Consider the following 21,429-nt stretch of genomic DNA (forward strand, 5'->3'; position numbering starts at 1 on the left):
TGATCCTACTTTATATTTTCTATGATGATTTACTTGATTACCCACCCAATGTCACCCCACCGCAACACTGCCTCCATCCTGTTAGATGGTACTATCTTCGGTGGCTACTGATACATGTCCCTAAAAACAACCTTCCTACAGTCCATTGGATCTATAAACTCCATCTCCATGTTCCTCTGATTAGTAGTATACTTCACAAAATAATAGAGCCACTGAACTCCTAGCACCACATTGGTGTCTGACTCGTCCACCATGAAGAAATCACCTGACACTGTGTAATTCCCCATTTTTAGCTTCAAATTGGGTATATATCTGGTGTAGTACATATGATGGCCACCTAGTATGGCCACTACAAAGCCATTGAATTCCTATGTTGGGATCCTCCTCCAATTAACCAATGTTGCATTTATGAAATTATGGAAAGCCCCACCATCAATAACCCATATGTTCCTAAAAGTATTATATCTGGATAAAACTAGCATGGATGCAATAATAATATCTTTTTCTCCAACTTGTGAAGTCTCACCTCCAATTGTCGACTATCCCTCTCCCTATACCTTCTCCGGTGTTGGCTCCTCATCATCATCATTGTTGTCTCTCTGAATACACCTCAATGTAATGGGCCTTGCCCACCATATCCTTTCTTGCACACCTATGCCATAGTTCCCAAGGCTCCTTATAGCTTAAGCAAAGATTCTTCTAGGTCTCCCCATCCAACTTTGGTTTCCCGATGCCCTCCCATTGAAACGGTTTGACTTATTTTCTCTTCTAGGGAAACAAAGGCTTATGAAGGAATATGCTCTTATGAACAACATCATGCATGTCTCTAGCTCTGTTAACTGTCGCTCAAAGAGTGGCAGGTTCAAATCCTTTGGCTCAACCACGTAGAGGCTTAGATAACCCATCCAAAAATAACATCATCAACCTAGCCTTCTATATGTTTGTGATGATAACTCCTAGTCTCTAAAACTATGAAATGTAGGCCTCCGAACTGCCTATCTGCATGATATGGGTTAGATACCTGAAATGAAGCTCCAGATCCTCTCTTTCAAATTTCTCTACGAGCCTCCTAGTGAACTTAGTGTATGAGGGTGATGTTAGCGTCTTCTGTTGTCACCCAAAATGTACAAGAAAGATGAGACAACACTCAAGATTGGGGTTTTCACTATGATCCCCACCCTTTCCATTCTAGCTATCTCCCTATAGAAAGATATGGGGTTTAGTCCCTATTAAATGTGAAGATGGAAGATTCATTAACAACCAACAAATCCGAGAGACACAACTGAATGGCCTAGCAACATGGTTGAATTAGCAAGTTGAATGATTTGATTAGATTATTATGAGGATCAGTGCCTTAAATGGAGTCAATAACTTGCTTAAAACAAATTATGACCAAGTCATCGGATGAAAAATTGTTGCTTAAGGAATTCTTGTCTATCCTAAATGAGATGCTAGTCCTACAATCTAGGTGAGATGCAAAATCTTGGTTTCTTTTAGTTAGATGTCTACTCTAAATGTATCCTTCCTCTTAATTGTTTTGAAGCTATTCATTAGAGTGGGTTGTAAGAGAGAATCTAAGGGAAAGCATGCTATGTCCTAGTTAACTATACCTCCCCTTAGGTTCTAACCACTCGATGCCTCCAACGGTGCAGAGACTGTGGCTTTGATGGCTGCAAGGTCACCGTGTTAACCACTAAATAGGTGCTAGGCTTATTAATCTAGATGAGAAAAGTGGTCCTATTCTCTATCGACCAAGCTTAAGCATGAAAGTAAATTAATTAATGCAAAATTCTAATCCTAGTATGCAAGTGCAAGAGATGGATGAGTGCTCTTAAGGTGAGATAAGTTAATGTTCTTAAGTGCTTAACTATAATGATCTTTCAATTATGAACAATGAAATACTTGAACAATAAACAATCTCAACCACAAGAGAAAGTGCTCAAAACTTAACGATGACAAAAAAAGTTGTTAATAATATCAATAGACGATTAGCTCAAGACATAAACATTACAATATCAATGCTTCTTAATATTTAAGATTATAGTTAACCAATCACCAGTATGCCAATTTGATATATGAGAGAGACAATTTAGATGACTTATGGCAATTAAAATTTAACTCGATTATGAAATTCACAAGATATACTTATTTAATGATGAGCCCACTTATCCAATGTCAATGATAAATTTAGAGAATTAATCTACAATGTTACTTAGAGTAATTTAGCCAATCACATTAAACACTTATAACCTTGACTAGAGCACTTATGTGTGAATGCAAGAGTGAAACTAGATGTCAATGACCAAAATTAAGCCCAAATCACTTCAACCATGAATGATTATGAATTATGATAATTTATTAGCCAATTTCAGAGACTCATATGAAATTTATCACTGCTGCGACATTGTTTTGAAAAGTCTACAATTTTATATCAACAGTCAAAAGATGATGCTAGATGTCACAAACAAGCTAGAAAATTAGTACATTCAACTTCTAATGACATCCACTTGATTATACGGCTACTTGGAAAATATAGATCAGACTTTTTATGTTCTAATCAGAGCTTAGAAGAATAAATATCCCTTAAAACAACTCAGAAAATCAGAGACTTAGTCCTTAACAAAACAACTCAGAATATCGGTGACTCAGTCCTTAATAAAACAACTAAGAAAATCAGTGACTCAGTCCTTAATAAAACAACAAGGTGCCCAATTATCAATATCACAATAGCTCAAATAATTAGCCAATTGTGTTGAGTGATTATTGGATGATCTTTTGGTCAATTTTAGTGATATTATTAATGTTATATGACTGCATAAAATGATTGAAGCAAAATAGATAAAATGGTGAGGGGAGGAGAGGAAAACCAAGAGGTCAAGAGGCCTAGTTGAGGTGTAATGTTCCAGACTTAAATAAATAGTGATATGCAAAACAAAATCGATCAATGTGACATAGGAAATAAAAACAATCAACAATTTCTTATTAAAACTCTAGAAGTGAGAACTAGCTGAGCCATTTTATTAATGAAATGGGGAAAGTACAATAATATAAATAAATTCACCTGGGATTTCCTCAAGGGAAATCTTGGCAAGACCCAGGTGATAAAATAATAATCTCGAAGCTTGAAATGACTGCTCCTCTAATGCTTTGTGTTGTCCCTAGAAACTACACTACTGTCTAGAATGGAAATACAAGAAACCTCATCTTCGGTGCTAAGAAAATACTAAAACTTTATATCTGGAATCCTTGTCAAAAGGCTAGAAAAACCCAGAAAGGGTTTGGGTTGAGTCCAACCTCCCAAATTCGGCCTCCAATATGGCCTATGTAATCCCTAACAATTTGACATTGCCTACTACAAGATATGGCTGAAAACCCCACATCTGATTCTCATAAAATTATGAAACTTTATATCCGGAGTCCCTATTGAAAACCCATAAAAACCCAGAAATGGTTTGGCTGGATTTTGAACTTTCAAAATCAACCTCCAATATGCCCCACACCCTCTAAGCTACTCCAGAAAACGGCCTGCAATAAACCCCAACGAAATACTCCTTCAATCTCATGAAAATGTAGCAATCACTTCTCTAGATATTTCCCTTAACCTCCATGGTAAATTTCATCCTCAAAGATTGATACTCTACCCTCTACGTGAACACCCATTGCTGCCTCTATGCTGGCCCAGGAAGTACAAAAATCACCCTGCGAAGTGGCACACTCCTCCAACTCTAGAACTTCTCCCAAATGCCAAAAATCCTCCTATGCCTCCTCTCCGAAAAATCCTTCACCCAAACTACTCTACAAGAAGCCAAAAGCAAAATTGACCTCCTCTTCACTGCGTCCTCTAGTAATATGCATCACCTAGAGATGGATGCGATCACTGAGAATCACACTAAGATCCTCCTCCTTAAGAAATGAAAGAAAACCTTCCTAGGGTGGCACTCGAAGTTCCACAAAGAAAGGGTGAGCTCTTCAATTGAAGAACTCATGCTGAACAACAAGTGACTCGGCTAAGCAACTCGAGCGACCAAAGAGAAATCGATCTTATCAAAAAGATGAATGAAATGAGAAGAGTTTCCTTCTTGTTGAAGCCTCGAAAATCATTGCTTACAACACGGGGGAAAACCACCCGGTCTAGAGCTTGGTTGGCAGCTCCTTTTCTATTTGGTGTAGTGGCTCCAACTGGGGATAATGGGACCAATTTCCCAATATAAATTATGATAGTGCTAATGGGGTGATATATGGTAGCTCGGAGGAATGTTTAAGCTAAAAGTAATCTAATCTAAACTAATAATCACATGCATATATCCTAATTTAAATGCTATCTAGCTATGACTATACCCGGGAATAAAATTGAAGTATGTGATCTACAATAATGTCCTAGAGCAATTGTTAATAAAAATCATTCAACTACAATAAGAAGTGAAATTGTTTTAACAATAATCATTTCGGATAAATAGTTAGCCGAAATGATTGTGAAAGATATATCGCATAACAAATTATTCATATATTCAACATAAAATTTAGGCCATCACCATACAAAAGTGAAATAATGCTAACCAAGATTTAAACTTTCATACATAAACAATTTGAAGAAAAAGTGATTGCTTAATACATAAATAAAACAAAATCACAAGATAAAAGTACCATTTGTAATAAGTTATGCTCATATGTTTCAACAATATCGACCTACTTCCAATCAATCCAATGCCATCTAGGAGTACAAAAGTGCAATTTCAATAGAATATGCTTGATAAAATGAAAATAAATCTTGTTCCATTCATTTCACCAGAACTTCCTCAAAGGGACAAAAGTGCATGTTTTGAATATTGTTTCTGATAAAATTTTTGGACCTTTCTCTAAATGCATGAGAGGGGTTTAAATACTAAATTATAAATCCTAAGAATAGATTATTACAAAAATAGTTGAAGAGATTTAAACGACCTTCCTCAAAATATGTGAAACAAAAACTAAAATAGAAATAAAACATGGTGACTAACTCTGCATTTTATCTTTGAGATAGTAGATGTCCGTAATTAGTTTGAGCTGTGTGAGTCGGCCGATTGTAGATTTCAATTGCCCAATGAACATGGCGTCGGTCAGTGTTGGCACCATATTTTGCATGGAAGTGGTTAGGCATCGTAGGGTCATCCACTGGCTGTAAGGTTTAACTAAATATTGCCAGTATGCTTCCCAGTTTAACCCGATCATTTTCCTAATTGCTTCCTCTTTTTCCTTTGTTGCCTGCCTCCACTATTGTTCGAGCTGTTTGACATTTGGAAGAAAACCTGGTATAGTCTCTGCCACCAGGTTGGCACTGTGTAAATTCTCATTGATGTTTTCAATAACACTATTTGTTGTTGCTGCTACAACCACTGTTGCCTTTTCTTCTTGTCTAAGTTGAGAATCCTAGTCTGCAAATAGAATTTCTTTATGTGACTCCTCCAGTTTAGGTAAATCGGCCTTTCTCCCATCCTCTGAATTCTTCTAGGTGATGAAGTCAGAAACTCTTTTCAAGACTTCATCATATTCAAGTCTCATGTCAATGACTTGACTCATTAACTTGTCACTAGTCTCGCAATAAGGACTCAACTGCGAGATCTTCTGGCATAGAAGTTATTTTTGGTGCATTAGCTGGGAGTTAAGGCTGAGTGCTTCAATTATAAACTGATAAATTTTCAGACTATCCTTATACTTATTTGTTATTTCTTGTATCTGCGCTTCCTTTTCTTCTAAGTTGGCTTGATGTTTTATTTGCATCTGCTCGAATATTGTTAGAGCTTGGCTATTTCCAATTCCTCTTGTTGGGTAGATTTTTATTTCTCTAACTATTGTTCCGACAACATAATTTTATTTTCATTTTTCTGAGCAACATGTGTACCTTTGTTTCTTTATCAATAGTCGTTGTAGCATAGGCTCCTGCAAACTGCGACAATTTAGTAAGGTTCTCAGATGGGTCGATGGGTGAATATTTCCAGACAATATCCATTGATTCATTATCAGGAGTAGAAGCAACTGTAACATCCAACTTCCTCTTCTTTCTTTACCTTTTGACAAAAACTTTGTGGGCCGCGGTATAGAACACATCTAAAGGAGGAATCTCCTTAATTCTCAAAATAATTTCAAAGGTAGGAGTGGCAGGAATGTGATCTACCTCTTGAGTACTTACAATTTTCTCTACTGTAATTTCTTGAGTTGCTTTGTGTTGTAGAGTCTGTAGCTCAAGTGCTTGTTCCTACGTATGGAGCCTTTTATTAAAATTCTCCCATTCTTTATCTAAATCAGTCACCGGGGTTTTGTTGACTGGGTAGAGGTGGAGTGAATTTCAACCTATTTTTTAGCTGAGGTTTGCTCAACTGATTTTTCTGTAGATTCGGCTATATCCTTTTCTGACTCTGTTATATAACTGACCTGAAAATATATGAGAAATATAAATCTACCCAATAACTGTAAATAATCACTAGAAATAACAAGATCTGAATATAGAAATGCTTCACTTTATTGATCAAACCCTTAAGGTAGGGCAACACCATACATTCACTCCTTAAGGAAGGAGAACACTCCACAAGCCATATGTTTGTTCATACAATATTCCTTGACATCTCTCAATGGGGAGTTTCTAGCCTCTATATAGGCCTCATACATAGAATACCACGGGTCATTACCATGGTTCCCTCAATACCATCTATCTAATACCATGGGCTTATTACATTATTGCTAACTACTTGTGGTCCCTTACATGATACGGGTTAACCACCTTATTTATTACCATGGCCCATCCCATTATTACATTATTCCCTTGAGTACCTCCCTCTATACCCCATATTATCCCCCCTAGGTATACTACATTCCACCCCCCTTAACATGTTTCATCCCTGAAACATACGAAGAACACAAATAATAAGATCTACTCAAAAGAGTAGTCCAATGGTACCATGCATGTGCATCTAGCCATCCAAGAGAAAGGTGAACCCTTGATCTAGCTAGTGCCTCGTTCGCTTGAGATGGAAGTTGACCCTAGCGGCTCTTCTTTGTTGATGTGTAGTAGGTGGATCTTTGCCTCCCTGTCTGTCATGCGGGGGTTGTTGTCCTTGTGGCTAATTCATTGCCATCTCGTTGGTTGTTTTCTTGCGGGGTGATGTGGGTGGTGATATGCTGAAGTTTTAACCAATGGTGTATCTTTCTTTAATTCACCACCTAATGGAGCCTGATTGGTATCTGGTACATGTTGTGGTGTCGGCTGTTGTTTCTTATCTTCCAAATTTACTTCAACCACTGAGTCCTCATCTGATGTATTAGTACCTGCAACCTTTTCTACTTCAACCTCCTTGAATTCTCCATGTTTTTCTAGTACTTGGTTTGATGTTTGTGTTTGGTTGTCAACCATTAAAGGCTCATCATCTGACATGTCATTGTCATTAGAGCTTTGTGCTTCTGTCTCCATAGTCTCTGCTTGGGTTTTAATGGAAATATCCTGCAATGTAATTTTCTTCTTTTTATACCAGAGCTTCAGGAATTTCTTTTTTACATTAATATTGATAGTACCCACAGATTCCATCTGAGGATATCCCAAAACAACATCCATGTTATCCATATCTGAAGTATAAAAATCACAATGCAACACATACTTATCCATAAAAAGCTTCAAATCTTTATAAAATTGAACATCCTCATTATCAACCTATGTGTTTTCAATGTGTTTTGCTGGAACTTGCAATTTTTTTGCCAAATTAACATTGATAAATTTATGCTTGCAACTAGGATTTATAGACACATTGATATTCTCCTTCTGCATCAATCCATGAACCTGCATTAAGGAGATACCAGTAGGAAATAACCCCACATGTTTCTCATTACCTTGTTTTTTAGCATGAGACAATTTGTCTAAAAGTAATTTTTCAAATTCTTCATCGAGTAGGTTGGAACACTTCTTTTTGTTAAGTAATTCCTACCATGTGGCCGCCTCATCTGTAAAATTACCACTACCCAAAATCTCCTATATTTTTCCCATAATGACTTTTTTTCTTTTATGTATTCTTCAATAGTAGGACCATTATCTTTTCCTATAAAATATAGAATCGCTATGAAGAGGGTTTGGGAAAAAAAATTCACTTACTTGGCGAAAATTTAAAATTGTCACAATTTAGTCAATATTGCTCAAAATCCCTATTATGACCTATTTTCGGAAATGGAACAACCATTCTGCATCTTCCCATGTGATAGAAATCTCGATCTAGACACTGGAATTTCAGATTCGCGCTGCAACTGTCCCACCATAAAAAAATTTCTAAAAAATAGCTAATTTTAAGTCAATGCTATCTCCTTCATGTGGAATCTGATTAAACTGATTTTTTTTTTTGAAATTGGGTATTTTTTTGCAAAGAACCCAGATCTGTAATTAGATTCTAAAAATTTTGCACCTGAACATACAAATCTGATCTGCAAACTCACCGCTCTAAAAAATGTTTGCAACACAACTGATTTTTAAATCAACGATATCTCCCTCATCCGGACTTCGATTCGGCCGATTTTTTTTTTTCAATTGGGTATTTTTTTGAAAAGAACCCAGATATGTAATTATATTCCAAAAATTTTGTACCAAAACATACATATCTGCTCTACAAACTTGTTGCCCCAAAAAATGTCTGCAACACAGCTGATTTTTAAATCAGCAATATCTCCCTCATCCAGACTTCGATTTGGCCAATTTTTTTTTTTCAAATTAGGTATTTTTTTGCAAATAATTCAGATTTACAATTATATTTTGAAAATAATGCCTCAAAACATATATATCTGATCTGCAAACTCACCATCTTGAAAAATGTTTGCAACACAACTGATTTTTTAAATCAGTGATATCTCCCTCATCCGAACTTTGATTCAACCGATTTTTTTTTTTTAATTGGGTAATTTTTCGCCCAAAAATCAGATCTGCAATTAGATTCTGTAGATTTTGAACTAGAATGTACAGATCTGATCTGCAAACTCGCCGCCCATAAAATTCCTGCAAAAAAAAAATACTCCATTTTGCCCAAGAAAGTGCTCTGATACCACTTGTTATATAACTGACCTAAAAATATATGAGAAATATAAATAAACCCAATAACTGTAAATAATCACTAGAAATAAAAATATCTGAATATAGAAATGCTTCACTTTATTGATCAAACCCTTAAGGTAGGGCAACACCATACATTCACTCCTTAAGGAAGGAGAACAATCCACAAGCCATATACCTGTTCATACAATATTCCTTGACATCTCTCAATGGGGAGTTTCTAGCCTCTATATAGGCCTCATACATAGAATACCATGGGTCATTACCATGGTTCCCTCAATACCATCTATCTAATACCATGGGCTTATTACATTATTGCTAAATACTTGTGGTCCCTTACACGATACGGGTTAACCACCTTATTTATTACCATGGCTCATCTCATTATTACATTATTCCCTCGGGTACCTCCCTCTGTACCCCATATTATCCCTCCTAGATAGACTACAGAATCCTTTCATTTACTTCGCTCATTCTGTGACTTTTGTTCTAAGTCTTCTGACTCCCTGGTAGACTTCACTTGAGACTCTGCTTCAGAATCATCTTTAGAAGTTTCTCTAGATCTCCCTTCTAGGCTTATGCTAGGAGTTTCTCCCTTATTGGTTCAAACTTTAATTGGTCCAATGGGACCTTTAACAATCTCCTTTCTCTATATTCATGAAAGGCTTCAACTTATTCTGGGTCAAAAAGTAGTGATGCCATGTGCTTCACATCCGTGAATGTTTCTTTCTGTTGGAAGACATCATCAAATGTATATTCCTCATGAGTGAATGTCTCCACTTTCGCAAGGGTAGTGAAGGCATTGGCAGTGCCATTTGGGTTGTATTGCCTTCCTGGTAATTCAGGTAACTTTAGAGATTTCATGATCTCCGCTTCTTTGCATGCATGCCAAAAATTGTGGAGTGAAAATTCTCCACATTGCAATGGAAATGTAGGCCAAATGGCCTTTTTCTTCTCTTTCAATCCTTTTCTCAACCCACCCTCACTCGTTGTTCGGTAGTGTTACACAGTAATTTTTCACCGTCCTTGTTACCCCTTCTCCCACACATTGGAGGACTTATTCCGGGACCTGTGAGAAGTGACATAACCTGAAAACACTTGCATTGTTTCCCCTTCAGTATGTACTTCATATGCCCTGAAGACACCTTCTGCAAAATACCCATAAAAATAGCCCTTTTTCCATTGGCGCGATTCCACTGTGTATCACTCGCGCCAATGGAGGAAATCCTCCAAAGAGGGCGCGCCAGCTAGCGCTTTGTATCAGAGTCGCACTCGCACTAGCCCAGTTGGGTAAAGTTTTTAACAAACAAACTTACGAAGGTTCTTCCTAACCTATTCATGAACTGATTCCATCTTGAGTTAGTTTAGTTGGGCTTCGAATCTCCATAGAAGGGAAGTAGTTCTCCACCTCTCATGGAAGCTTCTTAGTGATAAAGCCAATCCCATGAATCTTGTGGATGGCCCTAACGCCTTCTCCTCTATCTATAAAAGCTTGTCCTTTTGCCTTTGACAAGTTAGAGTCTCCAAGTTCCAAATTTTAAGTCTCAAAGTCTAAGAATTGCCAAGTTCATGCTACAAGGAGCCTTATTCATTCCCATGAGGCTAAATCTTAAGTGAGGAGATTCTTGTCCAAGTAACCAAGGAGAGAGAGGCTTGTTCCCCATTCCCAACCAGCTTTGCAAGGCATGTGTTGCTGATCACCCAGCCAAAGGAGGATTTGACGTCAGAACTATGGTTGTATTCTTCTTTGATTGTTTATCAATAATAGATGACTATCATTATGGTTCCACTCTTATTGTCTTTGTAATGATGATTGAGTTATATCCTTTTTGACTGATATATAGTTGCATCTATTGGATTTTATGCTTGTATTTGTGTTGTTCTTTGCATGTGCAGGTGTTCGTTCACGAGGATTGTGGGGATTATGACCAGCCGGAGCAAAGGAACAGGAGCGACGACTCTTCTACAAATATTAGCGTTGGAATCCAGGTAGGCCCTCATCATCGGTCTTTGACTTGCAATTAGGAACCTGCGTGTTAGCATTGTTTGATTGTTGCTAGACCCCATTTGGGCTAGTAGTGATCGCCTATGTCCGCAGAGGGAATTTACCTTCACAACAATTTGGCGACTCCACTGGGGAGTTGGCTTTTTACCTTGTTGTTTGTTTTGTCTTGTTGTTTGATTTGTAAACTTTAGACAGAGCTTGAAGTATGGCCAGATAGCCTTCGAAACGCTATTGCTCTGCATTAGCAAAGTAGATCAACGCCACTTCAATCCATCTCCGGTTTGGTCTACGATTTGAACGGCTTGGAACTTGCCTTTTTTCTTGGTTTCTCCTACTTGATTCGCTTTTTGGGTTGAATCCCTGTATTGCTTCTTGCCCCTTGGTGTACCTGGGTACTGTTGACTTAGCTTTGGCTCATTTGTTTTTATTTTTCCATAGTAAACTCGATTAGCGCTCTTTTATAGTGTTACAGTTGCACCAGTTGGCGCAAGTTGCTCATTGACAACCCGCGCCAATCCCTGAAAGGCGCTCTTTTTGGCCTGACGGTCGCGCCAGGCCTGGGAACTTTTGAAGTTTGCTTGGTTTTGAGCCTCCTGAGCTTGGTTTTTGTTCTAGGTACCTTTTTTAGACTACTTGAGTGTGTTGGAGTGTGATTTGACTGGCTTTGATCGTTACCCTTTGGCTGTTTGCTTTCTTCTATAGATTTCACATTTCTAGCCTTAGGGCATCTAGTGGCTTTGTGTGTCGAGCCTTCCTCAGGTGTTTTGATCTTCTAGTGGTCCAGTCGATTATTTGATTACTCCTTTGCACTTGTTTGGTGGTTGTAAATTGTTTTATTGCGTTATTTGGGTGACTTGCTTCGCTTTCACTTGCATTCCGCTTCGTCTCACTTTGAGCCTAGATTACATGGCTCATTGGTGTCTTTGGTATCTTTCTGGTTCTTTGGAGTTTTGATTTGTGATTTAGGGAACTGAATGTGCTTGTATTGAATAGAATTTGTTTGTCATCATTTCTCAAAGTTTGTTTAATGCACTTTGCCATCAACAAAAGAAAAAATCTCTTTTGCTTTGTATTAGTTAATGAGAATTAGAACTTTTCATTTTGATTAGTGATTAGTGATCTCGAAGAAAAGTTTGTTAATTTCCATTAGCTGCATTAGGGAAGTTCTTTGTTGTGTTGTGATCATTTAGTTTGCGTGAAAGCCCTCAAACCCTCTCGTAACTAGCATTCATCGAATGAAATGACATATTTTGGCATATAGTTTGCATTTAGGAAATTTTGAGAGATTACATACGGTAAGGCCTGAAAACTGAAACCTAATACAAGATCAACTTTAAAATGAACTGAATAAATCTAACAACGCATTAGAACATAACGCACACTGTTTAGAGGTCTAGCCTAGAGACGTGCTCCGACATCGTTAAACCTAGTCACTTTTGTTTCACTCAAGGTTGGGTGATTCCTCCTTCCGTGATGCAATAGTGGTCTATCACGGATTTGAGCTCCCACGTACCGTCGAGTATATGGGGAGACCCCACTAGGTTATCATCCTTTATCCATAGGAAGCCGTGTCTGCCGCCTTACAAGCCGTAACGCACCAAACACAGCATTTAGGAAGATTGACTGCCATACGGAAAGTCCTTGGTTTTCATATGACTGCCAAGGTGTATATGCAGTTTTACAGATTCGTTTGGTAAACCCTTTTGCCTAGCTCTCCAGAGTAGTCACTTTTGATCCTTTTCAGACTCCCTAAAAGAAAAGGCTCATCTGACCACTTGTCACTTCAGGCTCATTAAACATTTGAAGGCGACTAGAGTCATCTTTTGTCCTTTTCTCGACTCCTAAAAAATGAAAAGGTCAAGTTATGCCCTTGCGTCTTAAAATTTATTTGGCTACGTTCACATCTACCAGGTTAGATCTTGTTTGCATTAGTTTGAGTAGGGTTATTTCTTGTTTGTGATGGCAACTTTTCCGAAGTTTACCAACCCAGGCACCCCCTCTGATGGGAATCTTGGTCATTTCCCTCCTTTTGGAAATGTTGGTTCTCCTTACATGGCAACATTGTCCCTTCCTGGGTTAACTGTTGTGTTGCCATTTGGTTGTTCTCAACCTCTCTGGTCCCTACTGTCTCAACCGCTGGTCAATCAGTTCCTCCACCCGAACAACATTATGTTCATTCTAAGGTGGACCTCTCCCCTTCTTCGCCTGTTTCTGCATCCTCATCTTCTACTTCACCTGGTGAAAGTCTGGTTTCAAGTAACCAGGTGGCTAAGAAGAAGAAGAAGAAGACAAAGAAGAAGAAGTCTTCTAAGTGAGAGGTTAAAAGTACAACTCAAGTTGAGCCACCTTCTGCTCCTCTGTGGAAGGTCAAATTTCCTTGTAGATTGTGCAAGGATGACCACCTTCTTCGTGATTGTCCTGGCATTCCCAAGATCCTTGAAGTATGGTCTCGCGATCCGGCTCGTCCCTCATCGTCCTCTGAAGTTCATGGCGATCCCATCCTATCAACTGGCAACATTCAGAAGAAAGGGAAGATTCAAATCCCCTGTATCCTATGTGAGGGAAATCATCCCCTTCACCTTTGTCCGCTCATGGATAAAGCTTCCGCTGTTTTGGAAAGTCTTACAGCTTCTTCACCCCAACTTCCTGTTGGTTATCAGAGGCTCTCTTCAAACCCTCTCCCTGTTGACAAAGAGATTGACTTAGATTCTTCTCTTGTCCAGGCTCCTCTTCCCGAACCAGGCTGTGCCAAGCCTGCTCCAGACCAACCATTGGTCAGAGAGAGTGTTGACTTGGGTTCACCACCTGTTGATTACTCTGTTCTAGAGGAGCATCATGATTCTACTGCTCATGTTCTTCTCGTCTCCTCAGATTCTCCTGAGTCCAGAAATGACTCTCCTATCCCAGCTACTCCCGAAAGTCCTTCTTTGGTTCCTATAGAGCATGGGGGCAATCATACGATTCCCCCACCAAGTAGTTTGGCCATCTCCTTCGACTGGAGTCACCTGACTGCTTTCCGCCTTCCATCCCATGTGCCTTTCCAGATTACAGTACTTGCCTATGATAAGGCAGTACCTGGCACTGTTTTGGATGAAGGTGCATCTGTCAGTCTTATGCCATCCACTACTTGGCAAGCTTTAGGTTCCCCGCAGCTTGGGCCAGTCGCACAAAATCTGTTAGCATTTGATGGGGGAACCAGTCAACCTCTAGGGGTCCTCCCAAAATTTCCTATTACTTTGGGAGGCAAAACCGTCTATATGGACGTGCTGGTTGTCCAAGGTGCTTTAGATTTCAGTCTTCTCCTTGGCCGTGACTATGTTTATGCCATGGGGGCCCTTGTCTCTTCGCTTTTCCGTGTGGTTTGCTTTCCACACAACGGAAGAATCGTGACTATAGATCAATTATCGTTCTTTAGTCCCCCGGTGCCTCCTGCGCAGCTGCCACCCCCTCCTGGTTTTTACCCACCGGTTGTGTCTGCCCCACCGCAGGTCAACTACGTGGCTACCTACCCCATGCCTGTATCCCATGATGATGCCGTCGTGCATAATGTCCTGGGGGCATTGGGTCCTGACTTCCAAGATGTTTTCCTTCCACCGGGAGTGCCATTCTTGGAAGTGACGACTTCTTGTTCATTATGATGAAGTTCGTTCGGAGCATAGCTCACTTTCTTATGTCAAGCTCCTTAAAAAATGAAACTGGGTCTGGAGCACAGTTCCTTGCCTTGTGTCAAGCTCGTTAAAAAATGAAACAAGGGTTATGAGGATAGTTCTTTCACTGTGTCAACCTCATTCAAAAATGAAACAACTCCCTTTCCAAATCGAGTCTTTGATTAAGATCTCGTAAAATCCAAGTCAAGTCTTTCCAAGATCTCGAAAGTGAACCTTCATTCCATCCACCTCGTTGAATGCAATGAAGCTTGGGGGGCATGTACCTCGATTTGCGTCATTATGTTGGGGGCATGTGAACTTATAACAAGCATAGTTTTTCATTTCAAGCTTGTGTAAACATGAAATTTAATCCAAGCAGAGTTCTCCATGGTTCAATCTTGTGTAAAAATGAACCCATACCTGATTTACATCTTGTGATTGCCGCTTTATCCGCTAAATTCTGTTAGATGAGCCTTGGTTATTTTCATCCCACTGCCACCATCTCTTTGGCTGATTATATGCTTTCGCTCGGTTGTTTTTCCTTCCCTGAGGAACCACAACAATGAGTGGTTTTGTTAGCCAACCTCTTGACCATTACAGGTTTCGAGCAGTTCCACCATTGCCGGAACCAGTTGCTACCCTTTATACCACTCGTTCCTCTAGGATGAGTCACCTTTAAGCTCTTTTCTGACTCGTAAAATATGAAAAGATTGCCGAGTATTTTCCATTTTTGAATCGTTGAAGAGAATAAAAATGGAGGTCTGCTTTCAGCTCTTTTCCGACCGTTTAAAGACGAAAATATTGCCGAGTGTTTCCTCTTGACTCGTTAAACGTAAATAAGAGGCGATCGTCTTTAAACTCCTTTCTGACTGTGTAAAGACGAAAAGATTGTCGGGCCCTTGTCGTTTCAGGCTCGTTAATGGTTATGAAACGACTTGATTTCGGTCGCTTTTTTACTTTTTCACGTCGAAGTCACTAATCATGAAAAGTACTCCTCGATCGTAATGGTCGGGTGGTTCTTTCGAGCATTGTTTTATACTTTTTCGGGCTCGAGAGACACAACTTTACGAAAAAGGACACCCCTGGAGTTTCCTTTTCTGCTGTCTTTTCAAACTTTCTAAACATGAAAAGACGTCGAGTTCTTCCTTTGTTAGACTCGTTAAAAATTAATGACATCGGATTCCGTTGAAATGATGCCTTTCGAGCATATGCTATCCCCGTCAAGCTTGTTGATAAAAATAACTGGGGTACTCGCCAGAAATGGTGGGGAAAATGGAACCACAATTATTGTCGTGTCGGCAGTATGTCGCTCTTGAACATGGCACTTGTCTGCATTCGTGTCTGGGTGGGGACATCTCATCTTGTTTTTACACTTGCATCCGTGGGTTTGGGTTATCCTGTTTGAACCTCTCATTTGCTCATTACCTCGTCACCATGACCCTTGATCATTTGATGTCAAATATTGCCAAGTCCAATGTCGTGCCGCCAATATGTTCAAGAGAAGTTGACCTATGCAGAATACTCAACCTCCCTCTGATACCTCACACAAAACATCTTATCCTTCTCTGTCTCGTGTCGATGGTGTGGGAAACGTTATGGCCCACCTTTGATCAAGGTCACTTCCTGTTGACTTTAGCTCATTATCCAGGAAGTTGACCTAGAGACTCCCTTCAGGTGCCTTTGAGCCTGCATGCTTCAATGGCGGGTTCTTCATGTTCGACGTGAGGTTTTCATCATTGGCCTCCAATCGAATGATTCTACCGGTGTTTGATGCCAGCTCACTGATTCGCACGCCATAGATTGTACCTATAGTACCTTGAGGACCATTGTCATTATTGGTGGTACCTCTCACGTCTGTTAACAGTTTTCATCATTGACTGGTAATCAGACGATGTTCTTGCATGTTCGACTTCGACTCCTATATTCGCATGCTTGAACTTGTACTTTGTTCGGGTTGAGATGGAGCGCAAGACCCTGGATTTTGTCTGTTGAGATCCAGGTTGCGATTTTGTGGATTATTATGATCATTACATGACTCATTCACTGGATGGCTGCGACCATGCCTGAGTCTACTTATCGATCCTTACTGGATGGCTGCGCCCATACCTTGGATCTGGATTTTTATGTACTCTGCTATGGATGGCTGCGCCCATACCACATACATCATGTACTTGAGATATCAGTTGTACTTCTTCATGCAGGTTCTCCGGCGGCAGTGTTTTCAGTTGGCCATGTTCTTGTAAATCATTTCACCCCTCTCTCTCTCGGGCCTCATGCTTTAGGGGGCATCTGTTACACAGTAATTTGTCACCGTCCCTGTTACCCCTTCTCCCACACATTGGAGGACTTATTCCGGGACCTATGAGAAGTGACATAACCTAAAAAAACTTGCATTGTATCCCCTTGAGTATGTACTTCATATGCCCTGAAGACACCTTCTGCAAAATACCCATAAAAATAGCCCTTTTTCCATTGGCGCGGTTCCACTATGTATCACTCGCGCCAATGGCGGAAATCCTCCAAAGAGGGCGCGCCAGCTGGTGCTCTGTCTCAGAGTCGCACTCGTGCCAGCCCAGTTGGGTAAAGTTTTTAACAAACAAACTTACGAAGGTTCTTCCTAACCTATTCATGAACTGATTCCATCTTGAGTTAGTTTAGTTGGGCTTCGAATCTCCATAGAAGGGAAGTAGTTCTCCACCTCTCATGGAAGCTTCTTAGTGATAAAGCCAATCCCATGAATCTTGTGGATGGCCCTAACTCCTTCTCCTCTATCTATAAAAGCTTGTCCTTTTGCCTTTGACAAGTTAGAGTCTCCAAGTTCCAAATTCTAAGTCTCAAAGTCTAAGAATTGCCAAGTTCATGCTACAAGGAGCCTTATTCATTCCCATGAGGCTAAATCTTAAGTGAGGAGATTCTTGTCCAAGTAACCAAGGAGAGAGAGGCTTGTTCCCCATTCCCAACCAGCTTTGCAAGGCATGTGTTGCTGATCACCCAGCCAAAGGAGGATTTGACGTCAAAACTATGGTTGTATTCTTCTTTGATTGTTTATCAATAATAGACGACTATCATTATGGTTCCACTCTTATTGTCTTTGTAATGATGTTTGAGTTATATCCTTTCTGACTGATATATAGTTGCATCTATTGGATTTTATGCTTGTATTTGTGTTGTTCTTTGCATGTGCAGGTGTCCGTTCACGAGGATTGTGGGGATTGTGACCAGCCGGAGCAAAGGAACGGGAGCGACGACTCTTCTACAAATATTAGCGTTGGAATCCAAGTAGGCCCTCATCATCGGTATTTGATTTGCAATTAGGAACTTGCGTGTTAGTGTTTTTTGATTGTTGCTAGACCCCATTTGGGCTAGTAGGGATTGCTCGGATTTATATACTTATTGCCTTTTTATTTTTTGAAATAATTCTTTTTCTTCAAAATTTCATCTTTTATCCCTCAAAGGACAATGTCTTTGTTTGGTGACCAAAATTGACAATGTCATTCACTTGATTATAACTTAACTGAACAAGCTAGCTCTTGATGAGACCCCTTGTCTTTTGATCAATACAATCTCAAGCCATTACCCTATTTTGATATGTAGTATTGGTAATATCAGCTAGTTATAACCTTATGATCATGGTAAGTCGGCTCTTGATGAGACCTCTATCGTTTAAGTTCAAGTATATTTTATAATTACACTCTAAAAATGAAAACTGAATAGATGGGGAGAATAATTGGCTCCTTAAGAGCTTCTGGATGACAATTGTAGAGTATAAAGATGCTTTTTTATAGAGAGACTTTGATTTGTTATTGATATTTTTCTTGACTAATGTAGAGGCAAGGTTCATTTCTGAAGTTAAGTTTCGTCAAAGATCAAATAATTTTGGCAGAGAACAAGCAATTTCAGAGCAACAGAACTTAACCTTATATTTTATGTGTGAAAGTCATTTTCATAACAATCTTTACTTATACAAGCAAAAAGTCAAAAATAAAAAGAGACTATTTGCAAAGCCAAAAGTAAATGTTCTTCAACTTGTATTATTCTTTCCAAAAAAATAAAAATAAAGGAAATATATACAGGGACTAGAAGAGAACATCTTCTATGGAAAATATTTCTTTAAGATCTACCCATTAACAGGTAGAGATTCTCTCTTGCCTGATAAATCGTGCAATAAAAAGGTTGATGGGCCTATTTTTTCCACAATCTGAAACAGACCAAGCCACATTTGTTGGAACTTGGTATGCTTACCTTTCTCTTCATGGGATTTATCCCATTTCAATACTAGGTCTTCGAGTTGAAAAGATTTTGAACTTATAGAATTTGAAAGAAAGGAAGATTTGACTAACAGTTAATGATGTGCGTGTATGATTGTGGCCTTTTCCCTTTCCTCTTCGAGCTTAAGGATTTGTAAATGTATAACTTGCATAGAAGAGGAAGGAGTTTTTTTAATGAACTAAACTAGGGCTAGAGAGGGAATAGCTATATTTGTAGGTAGGACAACTTCTTTCCCATAGACCAAATTAAAAGGAGAATTTCCAATGGAGGCCTTCTAAGTTATTCGATCTGCCCATAGAGAAAATATTGAAGACTTATGCCATTTCTTTTGATTCTAGTCAACACTTCGTTTAATAATCCTTATGAGATTTTTGTTTGTAGATTCAGCTAGCCCATTTCCCTGTGGATAATAGTTAGCAGAGTGTTTAAGCTTAAAACCTCTTTTAAGAGCAAATTATGTCATAGCATTTCCTGAAAAATAAAATGCGTTATCAAACATCAGGGCAGATGGCAGACCAAATTTGGAAATGATAAATTGATCAATAAATTCAATGATGTTTTCAAAATTGGCTACCTTGAGTGGAATGGATTCCACCCATTTTGTGAAGTAATCAGTTGATGTAAATATATATCTATGTTGCTTAGAAGAATGGGGAACAATCTCACCTATTATGTCTAATCCCCATTGCTCAAATGGTTGTTCAATATTGACTGGTTGTAATGGTAATACGGGTTTTCTCTGTCTCCTAGCAACTGTTTGACTAACTTTACATCTCCTTACATAATTGTGTGTATCCTTGAATAATATTGGCCAGTAATAACCAGTGTGCAGGATTTTACGTGTGGTGGTATCTCCTCCAAAATATCCACCAGTTGGTCCATCATGGAGTTCTTGCAACACCTTCTCTGCCTCAGATTTTTCAAGACATCTAAGTAAAACATAATCATAATTTATTCTAAACAACACATCATTGATAATTTGATATTGTCTAGATTTTAGCCTCAAGGCCCTTCTCTTCTTATAATTTAATTGCGTTGGGGCATATCCATTTCTTAAGTAAAATATGATATCAACATCACTTAACTGAGTGTTGTTAAGGCTTACCTCATATACTTGTACATTATCACCTGAGTCTTGTAGTGTTGATATATTAGACGCTCCTGCTAACATCATGCAAAAACCTTGACCTTTTAAAATTTTCGCTGGTCTGATTTCAATGTCATATTCTTGCAGAGCTATCACCCAATTTGCTCTCTTCTCACCTACATCCCTTTGTATCAACATATTTCTCATTGCTGAGAATGGCACTATTACTTTAGTGTGGGTTTTGAGGAGAAAAGGTTTGAAGTGTTTTATTGATTTGAAAACAACAAAAGCTTGTTTTTCAACATCTGAGTAATTCAATTCATCCCCCTACAAATTGGAGTTAAAGAAAGAGATTGGAGCTTCAACTTTTTCTTCATTGACTTGTGTCAATATGGCTGCATATGATTTCTCGAAAGCGAAAGTATATAAAATGAAATGATTAGAAAAAATCAGAGTTGCTAAAGAGGGAGCATTAATGATTGCTTGTTTAATCAAACTAAAGCTTTGTGTTCTGTGTGTTCCCATTTAAAAAGAGAATTTTTCTTTATCATAGATTGAAGAGGTAAAACAATTCGTGAGAATTCAAGGACAAATATTTTAACAAAATTTATTTGACCTAGGAAAGATTGCATGGATTTTTTGTTATGAGGTAAAGGAATTTAAGAGATTTCTCTTATACTATCAAGGTCAATGTGAATCCCTACTTTGGATACAATGAATCCAGAAGTTTTCCTTCACTTAACATGAAGAAATATTTCTTAGGATTAAGAGAAATTCCATACCTTTGACAAAGCTCAAAGATTTGTTTTAAATCTCTCAGATGATTATTGCACTTTTTGGAATATACAATTATATCGTCTAAGTAGATTACTACTAATTATTTTACTAAACCTTTGAAGGCTATGTCCATGGATCTTTGGAAAGTAGCACCAGCATTAATTAGTCCAAATGGCATCTTCTGGTAAGCATAAGTGCCCCATTTTGTCTTGAATGTAGTTTTTAGTTGGTCATTTGGATGTACTAGGATCTAATTATAACCCGAGAATCCATCCAAGAAAGACATTAGTTCTAAGCTTGCAATTGATTGCAATATCTGTTCCATAGGAGGTAATGGAAAGTTGTCCTTTTGACAGGCTTTTTTGAGATTGGGGAAGTCTATACATATTCGAATATCACTGTTCTTCTTTATGATTGGGACAAGGTTGGAGACCCACCTGGAATGTCTGACAGGGAAAATAATCTTGGCTTTCAGCAGTTTGTTCAATTCAAATTTAATATGATTTTCTAAATTAGGATGGATTTTTCTTAATTTATGTTGAACAGGCTTTTCATCAGACGTCATGGGGATAGTATGTTGAATAATATA

This window comes from Pinus tabuliformis, chromosome 2_1 (genome assembly GCF_031772625.1).
Source record: "Pinus tabuliformis cultivar Carrire ecotype Pingquan chromosome 2_1, CPIR1, whole genome shotgun sequence".
NCBI classification, from domain to species: Eukaryota; Viridiplantae; Streptophyta; class Pinopsida; order Pinales; family Pinaceae; genus Pinus; species Pinus tabuliformis.